The sequence below is a fragment of the Cavia porcellus genome, unplaced genomic scaffold (assembly GCF_034190915.1).
Source record: "Cavia porcellus strain 051 isolate PalLab524CR breed Dunkin Hartley unplaced genomic scaffold, mCavPor4.1 scaffold_1, whole genome shotgun sequence".
NCBI lineage: Eukaryota > Metazoa > Chordata > Mammalia > Rodentia > Caviidae > Cavia > Cavia porcellus.
Genome location: NW_026947484.1, coordinates 241,324,455 through 241,337,670, shown reverse-complemented (window position 1 = coordinate 241,337,670; position 13,216 = coordinate 241,324,455). Strand labels below are relative to the sequence as shown.

Below are 13,216 nucleotides of genomic sequence, written 5' to 3'. Positions count from 1 at the left end.
CAGCCCACATGTCACCGGCCCATTTGTCTACCAGCCTGTCATGGGCTTCTAACCTCTCGGAGTCAGTTGGTGGCTGTTAATTAAGTCCACAGGACTGCATTTTGGTGGGGACAATTCATTTCTTATTTGAAAGCAAATCGAAAGCACCCGGGCTTTTTGTTCTTCTTTTGCTTTGGCCGTCACTGCTATCTGGAGCTTCTCACTCAGACCAAAGAGTGATGATGATTTGTTTAAAGGATCCACTTGATCTTTTGTTTTGACACTTTTTCTTTCTTTACTCTTTGTTTTCTTAAATTGGTCTAGCAGTCTGATTTAAAGGTGGATGTATTCCTTGGTGCCAGGAAACAATGGCATTTTTCTGGACTTTGTGTTTCTCTTGATTGTGTGTGTGTGTGTGTTTCAGGCAAAAATTCCACAATTGTGTTTTTAACTTATTACAAAATAGTTAAGATTGCTGTGTCCCAGGTTAAAATTTGTTTGTGAATCATTTTTGGCCAACTGAATTCTAGTAGGAATTCCTTGAGTATCTACTGCAACTTGTCCCCATATACCTTTTTGTAAGGAAGAGAACAGAATGTCCCTGTCCTGGAGCAATCTGTAGCCCACTTTTTCTGAGAAAATATACAGTTACAATTTTGTTGTCTCTTTATATAGAAATAATTTTTATTTAAGAAAGACTTGCACATCATTATAGAATATTCCCATTCCCACTTCACACAGTGTTCCTACTAGAAACATCTTGTATAACCATGATCTCAAAACAAATCAGTTAACTGTAACCGTTCTCAAGTGGCAGCCACACAGATGTTACTTGGTGCTATGGTCTGAGTGTATATGTTCCTTTAAAGTTTTTAAATTAAAACTGAACTCCCAAGGCAATGGTATTAGGAGGTGAAGTCTTTAAGAGGTGATTAAGTCATGAGAGTGGGTTCTTCATGCATTGGATCAAAGGTTTTATGAAAGAGCCCTAGGGCTCAGCCTCTTTTGCCCTCCTGTGGAAGGCTGAAAGGAAGTGTCAGCGATGAGGAAGTGTCCTCAGGAGACATGGAATCTGCTGGGGGTTTAACTTTGGCTTTCCTGGCATCCAGAACTGTAAGCACAGGGCTGTGTTTTCTAGATATTGTGAAGTCTGGGCAGTGCTGAATTAGGCTCCTTTCTGCATGTTTGGTCAGTGAGGGTGAACTTTTAGAGGTGCGTTTCCAGCCCCTAACCAACTTACTTACTGTGGAATTTCAACATTGCAATTAAACCTGAGTACTGAGGTTTTGGCTTAGTAAAGAACAAGTTGTATGTTAACATGTTTTGCCTTTAAAGAAAAACTAATAGCTCGTGTGCTGTAGGTTCACCACTGCGGCCAAGTAAACTTAGCTCTTGGCTACATCTGATGCTCAGAGCTCTTGTGATACCCAGATACCCACCAGGCCTGTTTTCCTGATTCCCTGAGCCCAGCGCATGGAGCCTGCACAGTGAGCCCTGGGTCAACTGAACCGGTTGTGTTTTGTAAATCAGAATGCTGGAGATGGCCACAGAAGCTTCTCGTAGAAATGACATAAATATGCAAGGAGATGGAAGAGCTAAGACTGTCTGAGGAAGCAGAAGAGATCATCAACAGAAGCCTGGGGGCAATGACAAAGCCACAGCCTGCAGGTAGCAGCTCCCCGAGCTGACCCTGTCACCAGCTGGGATGGAGGAAACCTTTCCCCATGACTCCTCTGCAGGCAGAAGGGCTCTGTGTCTGGTCTCAGGGTGCTTTCTGCCCATCTTAGCCTCTGGGTCAGAAGACAGAGTCCTTCACTCAGAGATGTGAGTGCTTGGATTCAGTCCTGACTTCCCAGACCATTGCTAAGGTTCAGGTAGGACCTTGTAGAGCACCGTGCTCCTCAGACTCCAGGGTTTGCTGTGTTGGGCAAATAATTAGGTCAGATGGTACAATTCTAAGTCATCCAGATTCCTCAGGGAATGTGTAACTCTGAGTCATGGAGTGTTCCAGAAAGCAAGCTCGTGATTCATTTGTGACAGGAAACGGGCACTAGGTTCCCCGTGGTGCATTTGTCTTCCTGGATATTGAAAGGCTCTCTCTCCTGGCACTCCAGACTGCCCTCTCCCCAGTGAGCATCAGGTATGGGCTCGGTTAACTTCGTGCTTCAGAGAAAACAGAATGATCAGGGGGCTGCACTTGGAGTTAAGAAGCCTGGGTTCCCACAAGTGATTACAGGGGTTTGGGAAAAGTGAGTAAGATCCCTGTTTTAGTTTCCCCAGCTGTGCTCTTGGTGGTTTGAAAGCTGGATGGATACTAGGAGGGAACTTTAGTGTCCTGGGAAGGCCAGGATATTGAAGAGGACCAGTCAGACATTTTGCTACAAAAACATAAAAACAGCAGGGACAATGTTCCAAGTGACACACTGTGAGGCCTTTAAAGCTGAAGATCTGCCACTGAATGCCTGTGCTTCCATGCACATTGCAGACACGTGCTGTCTGTGTACCTGGGAAGATTTGTCGATCTTATCTGGGTCTTACTTTCCTTATCTTAGAAGCAGAAACAGAAACTGTAACTCCAAGATTAAGAGTTTCTTAAATGTTCCTTACAGCAACATTATCTGTTAAGATCCATCCCCCATTGATGCTCTGTGGTTCTCAGAGCTGGAGCTCGGCAGGTCCTTCTGGGGTCGCCGTCTTCCACAGTGGGTGATCAGCACTGACAGGACGGGCTGTCGGCCCAGCTGGGAGCACAGGACGCAGTGAAAGGTGTCCCTTCCCACTCATCAGGGCTTGAGAGCTGTGAGGAGAGCCGGCACTTTCTCTCCCCTTTGCCGGGGAGGAGACCTGAAGTGTTCTTCTTGGTCTCTTGCATCTTTTCTTACCCCAAGTGCACAGGGCTATTCTGGGCCTGTGTATTTTGGGAGCTGTAATAAGGTACTTCTCAACATAACTTGCCATTTTCAGGCAGCTTTACTAGCTGCTCAGACATGGGGGCAACCTAGCAATTTAAGAGCTATAGTGGACGAGCCTGGAATAGAGAAGCCTGGCTGCACTGGGCGTGGGGAACGCGTGTTCTCTCCTGCAGAAACGAAGAAGGCTCACGCGGCTGAAATCACACAGGCGCCTTTCCAAAGGACAAGCTCTCGCTCTACCCCTTGTCTGGAAAATGCAAAATAATACATCCTTGCTTAGTTAGGAAAGAGCTGGCCTCTTGATTGGGCAGTTGGGCAGTCAATTGAACAGTGGACTCACTTTGTCTGCCTGAGGCCAGGAGCTGTTCGAGGCACCTGGCCATGATTCGTTGAGCTCAAATTCTACCAACCTGGGAATCAACTCCAAGAAATTAAAGCTGTCAGTTAGCACCAGGTTTTGACGTCCCTGATGTACCTTTAAATGTAACCCTTAAATGCATCTCCAAATTCCATGTGACCAATCATCCTTTCTTTTGCTACAGCATATAATATTCTAGAGTTTCAAAACATTAACATGATTATCAGGAAGCATGGGTACTGGCCTTTTAGAGCACTGAGGTGTGGAGTCATTGCATAGTGGGATTATTCCTGCACCTGAGATCTCCCACCCAAAGAGTGTCTGTCGTCTGTCACTACAGCGCATGATCTTTGTAAAAATAGTAAACACGCACTGATGTCTGACGCAGATTACCCACCTGTCTTCTTTGCTTGTGTCTGGGAGGAAGAAGAGAAGGACGCTGCCATGTTCTGTTCCGCTCCCATCTCGGCTTTAAACACAGGATGAAGGCAGGATTGGCCTGCGGGAGCTGACACTTCCTGGTCATATTTCAGACACAATCAGGCTCCTCGATGGTGGTGGCTGATCTATCAAGTGAGCAGCTAATCTTATCTGCGGTTCACAAATGGCTCAGATGGTAGCTTGTGACTTTGATTAGTGCAAGACCGGACCCCATCAGTCGGCTCTGCTCCAAACAGTGGTCCTTTCAGCCTCCTGCTCCTGGAGATCAAAGCACTCTCCCTCTCCCTATCTGCAGGGAAGCTCATTAGAGGGAGGCTGTCAGGGTTATAATCATGCAACAGTTTTACTTCTGGGTTAGGATGCATTCCCCTTCTTATCAACCTGTGAGGTCCAACGTGGGAAGGATGAAGGAGGTACAGATGACATCTGATACATTTAATAGGCTCCACTGCCTGGCCCCAGCTTGTTGCCACTGCTGCTAAGGACTACTGAAGGACCTGCCCGCACCCAGCCCACCCCCTCCAGATCTGCAGGGATTAGACTTCATGCCTTGGGGTCACAAGGTGGAGCAGGGGGAGGGGCGCTGGCTGTCCCCTGGAGGTTACTCTGCTCTGGGGAACTGCAGAGGCTCACACACCGAAATGCAATAGGAGTTTTTAAGTCCCGAGATGATATCTTTAAATTTCAGTAGCTGCGTTAACTTGGCCATTTTGCTGTGAACTACAAGAAAGATAATGGTATTTACTAGAAAGATTTTGAGGGTCTCTTCCTCAAGGAAAACAAATATAACCTGAGCTATTCCTGTCCTTATTGGAACCTGTATTGGGACACCCCCATTTGGAGCTGAGCCCCCTTTTCAGTATTCCCCTGGCCTCCAGAATTACCACTGGCACCGCATTTACCACACCTGACTCTCTGCCCCTGTCTCTGGCTCCGTGAGGCTGTGCGGGCCTCCACCAGGAACGTCAGGGGTGTTCTTTGTCCACAGTGAATAAAGTCTTGTCTGTAAAAATGATTTATACACCACAGTTTATACAACGCAAAGGGCACTTGTTGGATATCAGACTTGAAGATGACAAACAGAGTATTTTGTGGGTGGGCCCAAGAACACATTTTCAACAAATTCCCACCTGTTTGTCTTTCTATTTAAAAAATTAAAACAAAATAATCAGTACATTTTTGCAGTAGGTGATGAGGATGCTCCTGATGGTGGGGGGTTGATACAGGTATAAAATATATCTTATTTCCTTCCCCGCCTCTCCGTCCTTCACCCCTGGAGAATCACAGTTCACACTCAAACTTCCTGTTCACGGTTTAACAAAGTAGGCTCTAGCTGTGTATGTGTGTGTGAGGGCAATAAAAATTTTTTTTTGTTCCTGGTTTTTCAGTTCATGTCTAAATTCTTTCAGCTTAAAGTCCTGGATCTTTTAGCCGTGAACCTCATGCTCTTTTCATACTAGAAAGCACTAAAGATTCGGTGCCAGATGTTGGCTTGATTTTTATATTTCTTTGTCCATCTTATTCTTTGTGTACTTCTGGATGCTCCTGGAAATAGCAAAGAAGAAATATCAGAGAAGGGAATGAAAATCATAGGAGAATCTGAGCAGGCCTGGAGGATGCAGGGCAGATCCGACTCTCCCGTGCTCCCCTCTTCACCCTGAGTGAGGCTGGTCCAGTTGAACAGACAATAACAGTCCAGGTGCTCGTGCATGACAGGACAGCACTGCCAAGTGTGCCCTCCGTAGTGAGGAGGGAGCAGCCGCCCCTTCAATGGAGACCAGGGAAAGGCAGCATCAGCAGCAGGGAAGAGCAAGCGGAAGTCAGAGTGCTGACAGGTGACAGGGGTGCAGCCTGTGAGCCAGGCACCTCCACTTTAGACGCCTCCCGCTGAGTCTCCTTGGTGCCAGGGCCGGGCATGCCAGTCTCTTAGACTCTCCATTCCTTTGGTATCTCTCTTAGGACAATGGACACAGGAATAACCTTGGGTACTGTTTAGGTTCGGTGGAGGGAGGGAGTGACTCACTCACTCAGGCTTTGACCTCCTTGTTCCCCGCCCAGAGCCTTGGTCCCCAGAACTCTTTGTGGGCAGTTGAGGGAGGAAGTGTGATCTTCTGCAAATGTCTCCTGCTGAATCAGGGCCTTGGCCCTACCTGTGTGGAGAGCAGGAACTCTGGCCCGAGGCATCTAGGAATTCAGGGGAGCTGAGCTGTTCTTCTGAAGATTTCTTGACCAACTGTGGACCTGGAAGCAGGTTCTGCTCTTGAGGTTTGGTCATCAGCAGTAGGTGGAGGGCTGTCAAACAAGAAGAAACAAAACTGACCGAAAGATTAAGTATGCAGAATGTTAATAATAAGTCTGTGAGAGCGTTAATAAAGAGCAAGTCCAGGATAGCAGCCAAGACCCTGATTCTGATCTCTGGCCAGGACATCCGTTCTCCATGGATGTTGGAAGCTCCTCTGCCAGTTTCTGTGCCCCCCCCCATTCTTCTGGGATATTGACAGATACAGGGGACAGAGGGCCACGGCTGCTGGAGTGGGTGCGTGGGACAGGGTAGGCCTGGGCTTTCACCCCTTCAGCTTCCTGTGCTGTAACGTAACTTAAGGAATTCAAACTCCAGGAAATTCATTTTGCTTCTCTGTAAAGTAGGAAACATTTCTATTTCATATGAGAATTAAGGGAAGTAATTTTAAAAATGATCTTGCAAGGTGTCTGGGACATTCTAAGGCCTTGGCTAACGTGAGGACTGTTCTGGCCCTCTTTACTCTGCTCCTGTCACCTGATTCCAGCAGAACCTGAGAAGAATGTAACCCAGCTGGGAAAAGACCAAAACCTACACCCTCCCCTCGTGTCCTCGTGATGTACTTACCTTTCTTTCCTCGACATCAATTGCACTGTGCATTTTTGAAACATTGAAACCCATTTAAAACTTTTAAGAAAGAAATTATTTGCAGTTAAAATAATGGCCTTTTCATTAAATATAATTTGGAAGGCATTAGTACTAATTGTAATTGTAAAGGAATTTCTGTCTGACACGGTAGAGGTTAACTGATGAGAGACAGCCTCGGGAATCCACAGCAAGCTTATCAGAATTTCAATCTCCTTTGTTACCCTCTTAGAGAATAAATAACTAATCATTCACTGACTGCTAATATAATAGATTACCCTTTTGCTGAGATGGATGATAATTTAAACTTTCCCAGTATGTATTTATTTAACTGACAGAAATCATGAGTCAATTATATTTGTTTTAAATGGCAATGCATTTCAAAATGAGAAAATTTTGAGTAATTAAATTTTTAGCCTACCATTGCAAGAAATAATAAATTCCATCACTTCCATCTCAAACACTGAACATATATCTGAAGTGTTTATTGATTACCCAGCCTTAGAAAACAGATACTGAAAAAAATTCTCAGTGAAGTCTCTGGCAGGTCAGAATAATACAATAATTTCCCACCACACTCTCACGGCTCTTGTGTTTAACTGCACGATTTCTAGCATTAAGTGACTTTTTGTTGAACCACACCAGAGGTTCAGATTCTGAACAAATGTGAATCAGCTTGGTAGTAACATTGGGTGGGGTTCATCTGGAGAAGAACCTTCAAGGTTCCTGCTTGCTCTGCCCTGCCTGCTGTCCTGCCTCCTCAGCGGCGACCTCCAGGGAGGGCCCTTGTTTATCACGGTGGAGCTGCGGTGTGGCTCAGGGATTCTGCCAGCAACCTGCGGTTTCTCCACCAGCTCAGCGTCCTCGGTGTCATCAGACAAGGGAACCTGTCTGTTTCTGGGGTCTCTCACCGGACAGAGGGAGGCTTCCAAACAAGCAGATGAGTAGCCGGGAGTGCTGAGCCCACGTCTGCAGTCCCAGGACTCTGCCAGGCTGAGCAGAAGGACCAGCTTGGGCCTGCCCTGGGTGCCTCAGCAGCCTGGTGAGAGCTGGTCTCAAAATAAAACAAACAAATAAATGAACAGGGGCTGGGAATGTGGCTCAGCGCAAGAGGCCGTGGGTTCAGGACCCAGCAGTGAAACAGAACTATAAATAAATTTAATTAATAAATAAGGAAAAAGGAAAAGGAAAGACTGACACCGAGTTCACTTTGTTTTCCCAGCTCAAGAAGGAAGCTCATCCCTCTTCCTCCATGGGGTGAAGGGCAGAGAGGGCAGAGGCTGAGCCCCTGCTCGTTTAGAAGCTGCCCTCTGTGCAGTGAGAGAGCCTCCTGGAGCCCATCCCGTGCCCCTTTGGCCACCCAAGGAGTTGCCTGGTACCATCAATCCGGGAGGTAAGTTTGTCCAAAAGTGGACTGGAATATTCTGAGCCCACTCAGGTGACAAGCCTGAAGCCACACTCTCTTGGGGGACAGAGAATGAAGCCAGGGTACGGGGTCATCTGTGCACTGATGCAGCCTTTCTGGTTGCCAGCAGAGGATGTTGGGGTCCTGATTGTCCTTGGCCCAAGCACGTGGCTCCCAACCCAGGCTCGGCCAGTTAACACTACATCAGTGCTCAGTACAGTCCCATAGATGAGAGATCAGAAAGAAACGTGCAGCTGCTCGTGAGTCCCCATCTCCGTGTGCTTGTCTGTCCGACAGGCAAAAGTGAGTTCCATGACAAAGCAGCCGACATCCGGAGCCCACTGTTCTTATCAGCGCCTTGGAAACTTTAAGCTGGTGCATTCTTTAAGTTAGGCAGCCTGAGACTTTTGAAGTTTTATCAACCAGCAAACAAGCCAGGTTACTCTGCTCAGGCTTTCCAGAGACCCAGGGAAAGTATTTCTCATGCCCCAGCAGAGACACTAGCCCTATTTGTCATCTGGGTGTGTGTCTCTGCTGTCTCCCAACTAACGGATGAAGTAAACGTTTAGAGGAGGAAATAAGACGCCTCCTCCTGGAGGCTCTGGCTAGGAACAGTTACAACTCACCCTCTTGCACTGAGGGAGTCCTGTCTGGGCTATCAGTGATCCCTGACTGGGAGACCTGTGGTGTATATTCACTCAGAGAAGTAGATGTTCTAAGGCTTTGTCCTAAGAAAGTGGTTTACTGATGTTTTCATGTTAGCAATGCGATTGGAGAAGCCTCTTCTTGACTGTGTATACTTTTAGCTGGTAGAGGAGGATAAGATTTTTCATATAACGCTGTTCATCTATTTGTGCATCTGTCTGTTCGCTAGATGTATGTGAAATGTTTACTCCAATCACCCTGCATTAGCGGTGGGGCGGGATGGAGAGGCAATGTGAGTTTCAGGGAGCTCACGGCGGTGGGGAAAGAGACCAGAGTTATGCGCTCCCCACTGGTCATCTTTAGACACAATGCAGCAGGTGAGGGGGTTTGGAGACAGACAGCTGAGGAGCAGAGGATGCTTCTGAGAGAGAACCAAACTTCTCCCCCGTCGATTCTTTGAGTTCTAATTGGGACTGTGCTTCATTGTCTTCCTGGTCCTCAAAGGCAGAGAGGGTATTGTTTGCAGCTCATTTTCTCCTGCAGTCTTAACCAAGAATGTCTTCAAACGTATCACATAACCGAAAGGCAGAGTTAAGCAAGAATGGCAGAACTCTGGCGGCAAGTAGCCCTGGGCTGGTGTTTTCCGTTGCACGGTGTATAGGGTTACCTTATTGTTCCAGACACCCGCTTTCTGTGCCCAGTGCACATACATTTGAGCAGCATAACAAATGTGCCATATTACAAAGCACCTAGATGTCACCAAGGCCCAGAAATCTGGTGGGGTGCCTGGTGACATTCGTCCAACTTTCTTTCTCTACTGAGCGGCAGATGGTCTGGCACTTGGGGTGGGCCAGTTAGCCTGGGTTTAATCGCAAACATTCACAAGCTTTTTCAGATTCCCTGTGCAACACAACTTTTATTGCAGAATGCCATCTGCCTGCCAGGGAGCAAACCCTTGCACCACCGGTGTAGTTGGTCATTCCAAAACCCAGACTGCGTGCCTTGAAGGTTTGCTGCAGACAATGGCTCTCAGGCCCCAGCTGCCCCAGCTTGCTCTGGAGAATATTATCAAGCTTGTGGTTCGGGGTTAAAGTTTGGGGTTGGGGTACTGTTAGTGTTTTCATCACTTGCAGAAATGTACAGTCTGACAATCACCATGTTCGCAGATCAAAGGCAGCAGGAGGTGTTATCTGCTGCTGGCTGTGCTGTGACTCTGAGCACACTTCTGCCGGCTGACCCGAAGGTGTGCTGGGGTGAGAACAAGCCCTCCAGCAGATGGCCGTGTGGGCGTGGGCTCACGTAGGATGGCATTCCAACAGCAGAGTCTGCGTGCCTTCCTCCGGGTTGGCTCCACTAATCCCAGCTGTAAAATAATGGAGCACTTTGGAGGAGGAGTTTGATTAGCAGGTGGAGGGAGCAGCTCAACTTGACTGGAGATGAGTGGCTGGAGCGAGGTGCTCCGGGAAGCCATCCCTTGTCTGCTCTCAGCATGGGGTGAGACCAGGTCCTCGTTACACCGACCTCCCAGCAGTTTCTGCACGGCGCATGGCCTCTCCCAATTCCGTGCCACTCACTGTCTCACTGAGCCATTGTTTTGTTGCAGGACCAGCTGAGCCTTTGTTCTGCAGGCTCAAATCATGCAGCACCTTCTTTTGGGTCTGGCAAGTTTTCTTATTCCCTTGGAAAAGATCCTTCCCTTCTCTGTGCCCCGTTGTGGAACGGCGCTGCTGAGATGCTAACCAACATCCTTCATTTTAGGATGTGAGCACCTGAAAGATGCCCTGTTCCCTGTGGTGCCCTGTGGGCACCAGACAGACGGCATAGGGCTGGGTGCTGGCTTATCAGGCAAGTGAGAGAAGGGCGGGGCCTGCGCGTTCCAGAAGGAGAAGCAACTGTGGGTGCAGGGGGCTCTTGGAGGAAAGCATCTGCGTACCCTGATTGCTCCTGTCCTTCAGCCACATTTGTCATTCCCGGGAAGAAATCTGTCCTTGCCAGTCATAAGCTTCCCACCTTGCCACGTCCTGCTACCCTGCACTGAGGGTAGGGCTAAAGCTTAGTTTGGGCTAAAGCTCTGGTCCCTCCAGCTCTTTTCAGGGTGTGGTGTTGCTTTCTAGAAAGCAGCCTGTTTCCTCTGCAAGTGACAATCTTGCCTGGTGTCTCTGATGAGCTCTAGCTGGCCATTCCTTCCTCTCTGGGCTAGGTGCAGTTCTTACCCGAGGCTAGATCCAGCTGCTGGGCCTGGCCTCTCTCTAGGTTTTGCTGTCTCCAGGACACTCCCAGGAGCACCACACATGAACAGAGAAGCTGCCTGGACGCCGGGAAGCTGGAAGCGGCAGATTCCTGCCGTGGTGAGGGAGAGCAGAAGGAAGCCAGCGGGAGAATCACTCCTCTTCCCCTGCCTGTCATGCTCCAAGAGCAGGTCTTTCATGTTTTCTCTCAAAAATGAAGTGCAAAAAAAGAAGAAAAGAATCCGTGCCTGACTTGAAATGGGCCAGACTGGTGCGGGAGCAAGCCCTGCCTCTGCCCGCTCCCTGCAGGTGCCGCAGCCTGCTGCTCCTGGAACCTGGGCGGGGCCCCTTCCTTCCAGCTGGCCTCACTTCCTGTGCTCTGGTAATAAACGAACACCACTTTCATTGTCTGTGCATTGCCACAATTATCTGTCCATGTGCCCCTTCCGGGTTACATCTCTCTTCTGAGCAAAGTCTGTATCTACTTATCTTTGTATGTCTGCTGCCTAGCACAGTGCCTGGCAGAAATTGGGACTCTGGAAACAGTGAATATTTTCTAGATGACTGATCCTAAAAATACTGAGACTAGATTTCTGATCAGGGAGAGTTCCCTAACAGATCTAAGAAATGTTTTTAATTGTTTGCTGCTGCGATGTGTGGTCTCTTTGGCTTCACTTAAATTGAGTCAGGGATGATGCAAGCAATTGTATCATACTACAGGATTATAATTACCCTCCAATAATTATGAGAATAATTACTACAAGATGGTGGGGCTGGCTTGTTACCAAGCTACAGTAGATATTCAACACATAACATCCCTTTTGTGCAGGAAATATATGAGCTTGGTATGATACACTTGATGTTGTTTTGGACGACTGCCTTTGGTTGAAGACATTCTTGTGACTGTACTAAAAACTCTTAATCATAGCTTTTAAGTGAGGGGGTTTATTTGGTTGTTTAGCCTTAGTGTATTAATCGGTGTGAAAATGCTCATAGGGAGAAAGGCATTTTTAAAAGACATTCTTTTCAGTCTTAATGAACATAAGCACCGTTTTTCTTCCCAACACACTTGTCAGGCTCACGGCCCCTCAGAACGCGTGGGCTCTGAGGTGACACAGACACAGGACCAGAGGAGGGGTGCTGTGCTCGGCCTGCTTCTCCCAGATGCCGCCAAGGTAGCGAGACAGAGCAGGGCAGATCTAACCGGGGTGCAGGGGACGCCTATGGTATTCCACATGGGGCTTACCCCACTTTACAGACCCTCTGACATCACATCAAATGGTTTTCATGTGAGTTTCACAGAAGTAATTTTCTGCAGTGAAAATGACTCAAAATTCTCCAAGGGTCCAAGAGCCCGATTCTAATTGTGCATGGAATCCAGCCGGGTAGAATATGAAGAACTTGGTGCCTTAGAGACGCCCGCTGGGCAACCGAGTTCTGAGTGACCAGGGCTGGCGGAGAGCAACTACCTGATCGCACGGGAACCTTCCCTCCCGGGAGCAGCCGGACGCGAAGACACTCACCTCATTTGCCTTCTCTTTCGGGAGCAGGAAGGATTGTGGGGTGCGACCCTTCTTCTGCTGCTTCTCCCCTGCTTCGGGCTCTATTGTCAGGATTTCACATCATGATGTAATCCAGCGCAAGTTGTCCAAAACAATATTAGAGTTATTCCATTTGTTAAAAGGAAGATATCACTAGTATGTGGCCCTTTGGCAAAATCTCAAGTCTTAGTTCTAGGCATGGGTTCAATCACCTGTTGCTAAGATACTGCAAAAAATATTATCTGTTTTTAAATGTTTCCTTTTAATTGAATAAACTGTTGCTTTGAAATATCAGTGCAAAGGTTAAATAGGTCTTTGAAATCACATATATAATTTTTTTTAACTGGCAGAGATATTTCTGAGCATTTTAAATGGAGCAGCTGCTGTCTCGTTAGCTTTCCTTTAAAAGCGCGGACAGAGAGCTTTTCTTAGCCCAACTGGGTTGAGGCACATAGCTGAGGGGCTGAAAGGAATCGCTGCCTGTGACAAATGCTGGTTCAGCTGTGCGTTCTGCCTCCAAGGCATGAGGCAGACACAGACATGGGCCCCATTAACATGGATTCTGATTAACGGCCCTGCCACTGAGAAATCCTGTGACCTATGACTGCATGAGACTCTGGGGGACATCTAGACACAAGATGTAAAACCTTAAAACTATAATAAAAGCAAAGAGATCTAATGCACATGAAACACAGCCTGTTACCGGGCACATAACACATGGAACATAAATGGTAGGTAGCATGCTTAGGGTTGCCACTGCCACTGTTAATAATACAATTCTGTCATCACACGTCTCTGGAAGGATGTTGGCATCGTATGTATG

The 13,216-nt window shown here is 47.6% G+C and overlaps 1 long non-coding RNA gene across 1 annotated transcript; it reads right to left on the bottom strand.

The window, feature by feature from the left end:
* Positions 1-633: 633 nt before the first annotated feature.
* Positions 634-12,494, bottom strand: LOC134471907 (uncharacterized). The gene is made up of 2 exons (XR_010041620.1): positions 12,376-12,494; positions 634-5,982 (listed from the first exon to the last, which is right to left on the bottom strand). It is a non-coding gene; the product is annotated as an uncharacterized LOC134471907 (long non-coding RNA).
* Between the last annotated feature and the right edge of the window lie 722 nt (positions 12,495-13,216).